Source organism: Canis aureus, chromosome 2, assembly GCF_053574225.1.
Source record: "Canis aureus isolate CA01 chromosome 2, VMU_Caureus_v.1.0, whole genome shotgun sequence".
NCBI classification, from domain to species: Eukaryota; Metazoa; Chordata; class Mammalia; order Carnivora; family Canidae; genus Canis; species Canis aureus.
The window spans coordinates 47,635,801-47,646,991 of NC_135612.1; the positions used below are offsets into that span (position 1 = coordinate 47,635,801).

The 11,191-nt window shown below is 43.1% G+C and overlaps 1 long non-coding RNA gene across 1 annotated transcript; it reads left to right on the forward strand.

The window, feature by feature from the left end:
- Nucleotides 1-2,149: 2,149 nt before the first annotated feature.
- LOC144297175 (uncharacterized) lies at nucleotides 2,150-5,953 on the forward strand. Its single transcript, XR_013364259.1, has 2 exons — nucleotides 2,150-3,249; nucleotides 5,382-5,953. It is a non-coding gene; the product is annotated as an uncharacterized LOC144297175 (long non-coding RNA).
- The last annotated feature ends 5,238 nt before the right edge of the window (nucleotides 5,954-11,191 follow it).

An 11,191-nucleotide genomic window follows, 5' to 3' on the forward strand; every position in this document is an offset into this window, starting at 1 on the left:
ACAAAAAGAAAAAGAGCAGTGGACCCAGGTCAGGATTCCAGAGCTTCAAATCCCAGTTCTGTCCAACTGTGAACCTTTAAAAAAAAAAAAAAAAAAATCCATGCATTTCTCTCTGCAGGCACAATTTTCCCTTTGTAAAAGTAGCAGGTTGGGAGACAGACTCTCAATGTCTTTTCCAACATGACCATCCTGCGGCCTGAGGACCCTGAGGCCTAAGCATGGTTGAGGCACCAGCCTCAGAGTCAGGCTGACCTGAACTTGGCACCCCGCTTGGCCGCTTAGTGGATGGATGGCTCTGACCATCCTTTTCCTCCTCCCTGCATGTCTGTTTCATCCAATGTAAAACTGAAACGATAAACAGCTGCCATCTCACAACATTATAGACCCTAAAATGCCTGGCAAGCAGGTAAAGTGCCGTAGAGGTGTGCTCTTACTAACTATCCACTGGGAAATGGGTCAGGCCTGAAGACTTGCTCAGTCTTCTAACTGGACCACCTGGACCTTGTGCTACCTTTGAGAGTTCACATCTAGATTATCCAGAAATGCTCTTGACCACTCCTCAGTAACCATCATGGACAGCATATGAAACCATTCGAACAGGACCTGCGCTCCTTATGGGTTAGATCAGGGCACTCCAACTTCTTTTTTTTTTAAGATTTTATTCATGAGAGACACAGAGAGGGAGGCAGAGACATAGGCAGAGGGAGAAGCAGGCTCCCTGTGAGGAGCATGATGCAGGACTCGATCCCAGGATCCCAGGATCACAATCCAAACCAAAAGCAGATGCTCAACCACTGAGCCACCCAGGTATCCCAGGGCACTCCAATGTCTAAGGGTGATACTGCTGTCCAGGGACCACTGCCCCAGAACAAAGCAGCTGTGGGTTAACCCTCAAGCCTGCAGGGTCCCTGCTACTGCTCAGAGGAACTGTCTTCCCTCTCTTTCTCTTTCTCTCTCCCCACATTCACCCAAACCCTTCACTTCAATGCATCCCAAACTTCATTTTCTTCCTGGCCCTTCCTTTTGTCCCCTTTTCCTACAAAAGGCCTCACTATGTTCCCAGGACTTGAGTTTAGCCCTTAAATGACATGAATTACAGGTCCTCCAGGTAAATATTTCCCTGAAACCTCCCAAGCATCACACTTCAACACAGACTATCACAGCCAAGGTCTCCTCCAAATGTACCTCAGTTCCTTCAATAGGATCCAACCAAAACCTTCCCACAAAGACTAAAGGAAAGGCTGGGCAGTCCTAAATGGGGAAGAGGGCAAGAAAAACACCAGACCCTAGAGTCACTGCTTCAAGAGTGGATAAGAAATATAAAACTATTTGACCCAGCATCTCATCTGACAATTGGGACCCTCCTACCACAGCTCCACTGTATAGCCCCCATGTCATTTTTGTTCACATCCAATAAGGAAATTTTTGCCTGTTGATGGTAGTCTTCTCATCTGCAGAGAGCTCATGATTCAAATCCCTTCCTTAGATCACTTCCCTATGGTTCCCTTCTCTGTAGCTAGTTTGCTGGATGAAGGAATCTCAACATATCCCCCTGGGTGCCTGACACCTTCACATGGATACCAGGCTTCTCACCCATGAGTATCACACTAACTGTCCCTTGATGCTTCATCACCCTCACTGCCTTCAGGCCCTCTTGCACCTGGACAAGAAATCTAAATCCAGAGATACCAGCCTGAGTCCTAAGTGAGGTGATTATATTGAGAGAAATGTCTGATTCTGGGGAAGGGATAGAATAAGTATGATCAGGGAGGTGCTCTTCAAGGCTCATATACTCCCAATGTATTATGACATCACATCCACCAAAGGAAAGCCCTGAAATCACAATAAAAAAAAATCCTGTTCACTCAATCTCAGGTGCCTTCTGCTCAGGAGAGAGAATACCCCAGGGTTACGATGCCCATAGTCCCAAGAATATAGTATGATACCCTAGGACTGTTGGTTTTAGTAACTTTTCCCCAGTGCTCACCTCTCCCCTTCCCCACCTAGTTGTCTTGCACTCACGTGCAGAAAAGGCAATCATCACTTCAAACACATAAAGCCCAGATTCTAGGCTGCTGCCAAATAGGAAAGAGAAGGGCAGAGGTATCAAGTATTTCATATCACAGAATGTGAGCTCCAGCAGGTATGGTCTAAAAAATGAGAGCAACTTGCTTATGACTTTATTTGGCCAATATTCCACCTATTACCATGATTACTATTGATAGTGGTTATGTGCAGTACATAAAGTATGGAGAGAAACAGAGTCATACAGATTCACAGACACAAGCACAAGAACATGTGTGTATACACACACATTCCACACACACACACCTTTGCTCTATTCCAAACTTAGCAAAGGGAAGAGATGGTGCATCAAGCCATAACCTCAGCCCTCTATTATGGACTTTGAAGGTGTTACACACATCCCTGAATAGAGGCATCATTATCCTCATGTTATGAATAAGGAAACTGAGGCTCAGAGAAGTAACACAAATTCTACAGCTAAATTACTTAGAGCCAAAATTCACATCAACGTCTATCAAATCCTCCCAAGTCTGGGACTCGACCCCTCCTATTCTTCTCTCGATACAGCCACAAATCACATCACGTAAAGAGAGAGCCCAGCACACATAATTCTGTGCTTCAATACATAGTTTAGTGATCTCAGCTGATAACCACTGTTCTGGCTGGGCAAAACACACACGCAAAGGAAACAGAGATGAGCAGAGTCAGCAGCAGTTGATCTGGTCCCATTTGTCATAACCCAAACTACTTTAGAATCACTGTAACAGGATATGACATGCAACTCCTCCTTTTGTCTCAGAGTTTCAGTTTTGGCAGAGCTCCCAAAGACTGAAAAGAGCAGTGGTGCCATGTGCCCCCATTATGAGGTCATGTGGTAGATGTAGCAGGCTCTTCATGCAGGAAGCACAACACCACTTCTGTCTGTGTGGGTTGGTCACCCACCTTCTCCCTTCAAAAGATGGCCTGGGAGAGGAAGTTTCTTCAGAGGAGTTAAGCAAGTCTGTAGAGGTTCCCACACACCTCCACAGGACATGGGGTCTGTCACTTGATCTCAAGCTGAGTGAAGGAACTGCAAAAGTGTTAACAGAGAGCATTTAGGGGTCATAAGGATTGGCATCTACACCTACTTGTGGGGAGAGTTAAAGACAAAAGATTACAATTCATCCTCCCTGCCCGGTGGCACAGCACTGGAGCAAGCTTTACCTCTGCAGGTGGCTGGCAAAGGTAGGTGGGATTTTGTGGTGGTAGTTTCCAGGGAAGAGCCAGCCAAAAGTCCCATCCAAGAGGATCCTCATGATATTAATTATTCTAGCTTCATCTTAAATCTTTGTATTAGATGAATAGCCTCCCAGGTTGCTCTTCTTCTGGGAAGACTTGGTGGTCCGCTGATATTCCACTGAAAAGTTCAAAACCAGTTTGTGCTAGTCCATTTGGAATTGTTATAGATCCATTTAGCGAACACTATCCCCTATATGATATTCAATTATCCTATCCGTAAACATGGTATGTATTTTCATTTATTTAGGTCTTTCCTAAAGACCTAAATGAAGATTTATGTATTTTGGCTAGATAAAAATATTAGATATCTGTTTTTAGATTTATCTCCCAGATGCCAAACTTACATTGTTTGTTTGTCTTAAATGCTATCAGATATTCTAATGGCTGCATAGAAATGCGATTTGAATTGTGTTCATTTTATATTCACTTGAGCTATTAATAATTTTAATAACTTGCCTGTAGATCTTTTAGGTTTTATGTATAGATCCTTAGGCTTTATTTCATTTAATTCGTTGCTTTGTCTAGGATTGCAGTACAAAGTTTAAAAGATGCAATTAGAGCAAGCATCCTTGTCTTATTTCTTATTCTAAAGTGTTTCTAGGTGGGGCAGCCCCGGTGGCTCAGCGGTTTAGCGCCGCCTACAGCTCAGGGCGTGATCCTGGAGACCCGGGATCGAGTCCCACATCAGGCTCCCTGCATGGAGCCTGCTTCTCTCTGCCTGTGTCTCTGCCTCTCTCTCTCCTCTCTGTGTATTCTCATGAATAAATAAATAAAATATTTTTAAAAAAATAAAGTGTTTCTAGGGATGCCTGCGTGGCTCAGTGGTTGAGCGGCTGCCTTTGGCTTAGGTTATAATCCCAGAGTCCAGGGATCGAGTCCTACATAGGGCATCGGGCATGGAGCCTGCTTCTCCCTCTGCCTATGTCTCTACCTCTGTGTGTGTGTGTGTGTGTGTGTTGTGAATAAATAAATAAAATCTTTTAAAAATAAAAATTAAAAAAGTGTTTCTAAGGGTTTACCATTAAGTATGAGTCTTGCTATAGATTGATTAGGGAATTGCCTTTATCAGATCTAAAAGTTATCTTAGTTTGCTAAGAATATCATGAACAAATGCTAAGTTGTATTGAATAATTTCTCTACCTCAATTGTAATGATCACATGCTTTTTCTCCTTTATCTGCATAATCTAGTGAATACCATTAATTTCCCATTTAAGTCAATCTTACATTCAGGATTTACTCTAGTAAAACCTTTTTGCTCTAAAGCATATTTTGCATGATATTAATACAGCTCCATGAATGAGGGCTTATGGACTATTTGCTAATAAATCTTTTTCTATCTGTGTGTTTACAAACTCTGTATGTCCTGATGCTTTCAGTTAAAAAGCATGTAGCTGTTTTACTTATTTTTAAGCCATTCTGATAATCTGTCCAAACCAGCAAGCTTAGAATACACACACACACACAAGTGTATATGGTGAATGCTAAAATACTTGAATTCATTATGCTATCTTTGTGCTTTCTGCAAGTTTTCTTCCCTATTTTTTCTCTCTGCTTGTATCTTTAATATTGTTTATAATTTGTCCTACTCGATTTTCTCCCTCTAAATGTGTAGAAGTTACATGCACTATTTTATCTTTCTTGGTTTTTGAGAAATTCTATCTCTGGAAGTTCTTTAAGACCTGAATAAAGAGGGCTTTTTCTTACAAGAGTGTTTGTATTTACTTAAGCCAAATGGCAGGAGGTGTTACCAAATCATTACTACTTTCTTTCTTTCTTTCTTTCTTTCTTTCTTTCTTTCTTTCTTTCTTTCTATTTATTTATTTATAGTAAGCTCCATAGCCAACATTGAGTTCAGTGTGGGGCTCCAACTCATGACCATGAGATCACGACTTGAGCCTAGATCAAGAGTCTAACACTCATCCAACTGAACACCCGGGAGTCCAAAATCATTACTACTTTAAACTCAATGAATTCTCTTCTTAGGGTCCTTTAGATCTTCAGTTAGTGTAAATTCTAGCTCCAAGCCAAGATTGCAGTTAAAAATTCTCAAGGGACGTTGTGTTTATTTTTTTATTAGGTTTTGTTGCTGCTGTTGTTGTATGCTTGAATCTGGAGCCATGACTGATGGAAAGACGTTTCTTTTTGTGGGATTGACTGTGTGGACATCCCTTGGCTCTATAACGACTCAATCCGCATCACTTGCCATCAGGGAAATACAAATAAAAACCACAATGAGATACCACCTCACACCAGTGAGAATGAGGAAAATTAACAAAGCAGGAAACCACAAATGTTGGAGAGGACGTGGAGAAAGGGGAACCCTCCCGCTATTGGTGGGAATGTGAACTGGTGCAGCCACTCTGGAAAACTGTGTGGAGGTTCCTCAAAGAGTTAAAAATAGATCTGCCCTACGACCCAGCAATTGAATTGCTGGGGATTTACCCCAAAGATACAGATGCAATGAAACGGCAGGACACCTGCACCCCGATGTTTATAGTAGCAATGTCCACAATAGCCAAACTGTGGAAGGAGCCTCGGTGTCCATGGAAAGATGAATGGATAAAGAAGATGTGGTTTATGTATACAATGGAATATTACTCAGCCATCAGAAACAATAAATACCCACCATTTGCTTCGATGTGGATGGAACTGGAGGGTGTTATGCTGAGTGAAATAAGTCAATCGGAAAAGGACAAACATTATATGGTCTCATTCATTTGGGGAATATAAAAAATAGTGTAAGGGAATAAAGGGGAAAGGAGAAAAAAAATGAGTGGGAAATATCAGAAAGGGAGACAGAACATGAAAGACTCCTAACTCTGGGAAACGAACTAGAGGTGGTGGAAGGGGAGGTGGGTGGGGGGGTGGGGGGGGGGTTACTGGGTGACGGGCACTGAGGTGGGCACTTGACAGGATGAACACTGGGTGTTATTCTATATGTTGGCAAATTGAACACCAATAAAAAATACATTTATAAAAAAACACAAAATTACCTTTTATAAAACTTCAAAAAAATATATAAAGGGCCATCCCTTGCTTGCTTACTGTTGGTTTGCTTGCTTAAACTTATTCATCTCTGTTTCACATCCTTGCTCCCTTGCCCTGTATAGCCAACCATTCTCATATGTTTGATTTATATGCAGTTGAATAGTGTGCCCCCCACCAAAAAAATTCATGTCTACCCAGAACGTATGAATGTGAACTTATTTAAAAATAGGGTCTTTTGCAGTTATAATGAAGTCACAGTCGAGTCATATTGGATCAGAGTAGGCCTTTAAACCCAACATGACTGGTGTCCTTATAAGAAGAGATAAATTTGGACACAGAGAAAGACTGAGACATATAGAGAAGGAAGGCAAAGGCAGAGATTGAAGGGATGTATCTGGAAGCCAATGAACACCAAGGATTGCCAGCAACCACCAGAAGCAAGGAGAGAGGCATGAAGCAGATTCTTCAGAGTGTCTCCAAAAGGTACCAGCCCTGCCGACACTTTAATTTCAGATTTCTGGCTTCTAGAACTTCGAAAGAATAAACTTCTATTTGTGTAAGTCACATAGTCCATGATATTCTCTAGAAACCTATGGACCTCATACAATGGGGACCCTTCCACATGTGTTCTTGCAAAGCATGCATTGCTTCATACGACTGTAATCTTAATTTACACAAATAAGATTGCACTGGGGATCACTCCTGCTTCCATCTCATGTCTCGTAGCATTTTCTTTGTGATATATTCATGGCATATGTAATCTGCTACTGTATATTCACCTATTGCCAATCTACCCACAGCGAGGGGCACCCAGAAAGCTTCCAGCTCCCTACCACAAACAGCTGTGATATACATCTGCACTAATGTCAAATGACTCTTAAGACAACTTCTTTTGTTCCTATACCCAAAAGTAGGAATGCTAGGTCAGAAGGACTGTGCCTATTTAATTGAAATAACAATGAGGAGATTGCTTCCCAGAATGGCTATACTTTTCACACTTCCAGCAAGGGCTTCCTCTGTCCTCACAGCACACCAATACTTGTCATTACGTGGCTTTCTACACCTGCCAGGAATAGGTATAAAGTAATGTCACAGGGGGCGGGGCCAGATGGCAGAGGAGTAGGGTCCCCAAGTCACCTGTTCCCACCAACTTACCCAGATAACGTTCAAATCATCCTGAAAACCTACGAATTTAACCTGAGATCTAAAGAGAGGGCAGCTGGAACCACTAGGGTTCTAGGGAAGAGTTTGCGCTTCTAACAAGGTAGGAAGACGGAAAAAGAAAAAGAAAAAGAATCCAGTGGGGGAGGGGCCCGGCGAGGAGCCGGGCTAAGGCCCCCGGCAAGTGTCCCCAGGACAGGAAAGCCCCATCCCTGAGAAGCAGGAGCTTCACCAATCTTCCCGGACGGAAAGGCGCTTGCAGGGAGCTCGGGCAGGATCCCAGGAGGGGCGGGGATGCCCTCAGGCTCCCGGGGGCACTAACAGAGGACCTGCGCTGTGGGGGAGAGCGGGCAACACCCCGCGGCCCAGCTCCCTAAAGGGCTGCAGCGGGCACCCGGCGGGCCCGGGAGCAGCTCGGAGGCGGCTCAGGTGGCGGCTCCGTGGAGGGGGCTGCACGGCCCTGGGAGCGCGATTCCAGCCGCGCAGGCCCTGGAGCCCAGGGCGCTGGGGGACACAGCCCAGGATCCGGCGCTCCCCCAGGACGGGCGGAGGCCGGGAGGGCCCAGGACAGCAAGGACGCTCCTGCCACCAGGCGCCCCCGAGCTGTGCAGATCGGTGCCGCCCACCCCAGCGCCCCCCACACCCGGAGCATCCAGGCTCCCGCGGACTGGGAGCTGCGGGAGTTACTGGGGAGCTGACTCCAGGGCTGGAGAGCCGGCCGCTGCCAGGGGAGTTGTCCCTCCTGGTGTCACTCTGAGCCTGGGACGGAGCAGGGCCACAGGGAACAGGGGCCTCATCGGGTAAACAGCTCCCACCTAGCGGTGCACCAGGCAGGGGCGAGGCAGCTCCCCAGGTGCACACACCTGATAATCAGCACAGCAGGCCCCTCCCCCAGAAGGCCAGCTGGAAAGACAGGGGAAGAGTAAGTTCTTGACCAAGCCGTGCTGGAAAGCTCCAGGGGAAGTCGAGGGATTTACAGTATATAGAACCAGAGGATACCCCTCCTTGTTTTTTTTTTTGTTTGTTTGTTTGTTTGTTTTTTTTTATTTGGGGGGAATTTTTGGTTTTTTCTTTTTCTTTTTTTTTCTTTTTTGTCCTCTTTTTTTCTTCCTTTTTCCAGTACAACTCGTTTTTCGCCACTCTGCACTGAGCACAATGACTAGAAAGAAAAGCTCACCACAAAAGAAAGAATCAGAAACAGTCCTCTCTCCCACAGAGTTACAGAATTTGGATTACAATTCAGTGTCAGAAAGCCAATTCAGAAGCACAATTATAAAGCTCTTGGTGGCTCTGGAGAAAAGCATAAAGGATTCAAGAGACTTCATGAGTTCAGAATTTAGATCTAATCAGGTCGAAATTTAAAAATCAATTAAATGAGATGTAATCCAAACTGGAGGTCCTAACAACAAGGGTTAATGAGGTAGAAGAATGAATGAGTGACATTGAAGACAAGTTGATGGCAAGGAAGGAAACTGAGGAAAATAAGAGAAAAACAAAAGATGATGAGGAAAGGTTAAGGGAAATAAATGACAGCCTCAGAAGGAAAAATCTACATTTAATTGGGGTTCCAGAGGGCTCCAAAAAGGACAGAGGACCAGAAAGCATATTTGAACAAATCATAGCTGAGAACTTCCCTAACTTGGGGAGGGAAACAGGCATTCAGATCCAGGAGATAGAGAGATCCCCCCCCCCCTAAAATCAATAAAAACCATTCAACACCTCAACATTTAATAGTGAAACTTGCAAACTCCAAAGATAAAGAGAAAATCCTTAAAGCAGCAAGAGACAAGAGATCCCTAACTTATATGGGGAGAACTATTAGATTAATAGCAGACCTCTCCACAGAGACCTGGCAGGCCAGAAAGGGCTGGCAGGATATATTCAGGGTCCTAAATGAGAAGAACATGCAGCCAAGAATACTGTATCCAGCAAGGCTCTCATTCAGAATAGAAGGAGAGATAAAGAACTTCCAAAATAGGCAGAAACTGAAAGAATATGTGACCACCAAACCAGCTCTGCAAGAAGTGTTAAGGGGGCTCTGTAAAAGAAAGAGGAAGCCCAAAGAAATAATCCACAAAAACAGGGACTGAATAGGTATTATGATGACACTAAACTCATATCTTTCAATAGTAACTCTGAACGTGAATGGGCTTAATGATCCCATCAAAAGATGCAGGGTTTCAGACTGGATAAAAAAGCAGGACCCATCTATTTGCTGTCTACAAGAGACTCATTTTAGACCCAAGGACACCTACAGCCTGAAAATAAAAGGTTGGAGAACCATTTACCATCCAAATGGTCCTCAAAAGAAAGCAGGGGTAGCCATCCTCATATCAGATAAATTAAAGTTTATCCCAGAGAGTGTAGTAAGAGATGAAGAGGGACACTATATCATACTTAAAGGTTCTATCCAACAAGAGCACCTAACAATCATGAATACTTATGCCCCTAATGTGGGAGCTGCCAAGTATATCAATCAATTAATAACCAAAGTTAAGACATACTTAGATAATAATACACTATTACTGGAAGACTTCAACACAGCACTTTCTACAAATGACAAATCTACTAAGCACAACATCTCCAAAGAAACAAGAGCTTTAAATGATACACTGGACCAGATGGATTTCACAGATATTTACAGAACTTTACATCCAAATGCAACTGAATGCACATTCTTCTCAAGTACACATGGAAATTCTCCAAAATAGACCACATACTGGGTCACAAATCAGGTCTTAACTGATACCAAAAGATTGGGATTGTCACCTGCATATTTTCAGGCCATAATGCTTTGAAACTAGAATTCAATCAGAAGATGAAATTTGGAAGAAATTCAAACACGTGGAGGTTAAAGACCATCCTGCTAAAAGATGAAAGGGTCAACCAGGAGATTAGAGAAGAATTGAAACGATTCATGGAAATTAATAGAACAAAGATACAACTCTTCAAAATCTTCGGGATACAGCAAAAGCAGTCCTGAGAGGGAAATACATCACAATACAAGCATCCCTCAAAAAACTGGAAAAAAACTTAAATACACAAGCTAACCTTGCACCTACAGGAACTGGAGAAAGAACAGCAAATAAAACCTACACCCAGCAGAAGAAGAGAGTTAATAAAGATTTGAACAGAAATCAATGAAATAGAGACCAGAAGAACTGTAGAACAGATCAACAAAACCAGGCGTTGGTTCTTTGAAAGAATAAGATAGATAAATCATTAGCCAGCCTTATTAAAAACAAAAGCGAAAAGACTCTAATTAATAAACTCATGAATGAAAAAGGGGAGATCACAACCAAACCAAGGAAATACAAACCATTTTAAAGACATATTATGAGCAGCTATTCGCCAATGAATTAGGCAATCTAGAAGAAATGGACGCATTTCTGGAAAACCAGAAACTACCAAAACTGGAACAAGAAGAACTAGAAAACCTGAACAAGCTGATAACCAGGGAGGAAATTGAAGCAGTCATCAAAAACCTCCCAAGACACAAAAGTCCAGGCCCAGATGGCTTCCCAGGGGAATTCTAACAAACATTTAAAGAAACAATACCTATTCTACAAAGCTGTTCCGAAAGATAGAAAGGGATGGAGTACTTCCAAACTCATTCTATGAGGCCAGCATCACCTTAATTCCAAAACCAGACAAAGACCCCACTAAAAAGAATCATAGACCAATATCCCTGATGAACACAGATGCAAAAATTCTCAACAAGATACTAGCCAATAGGAT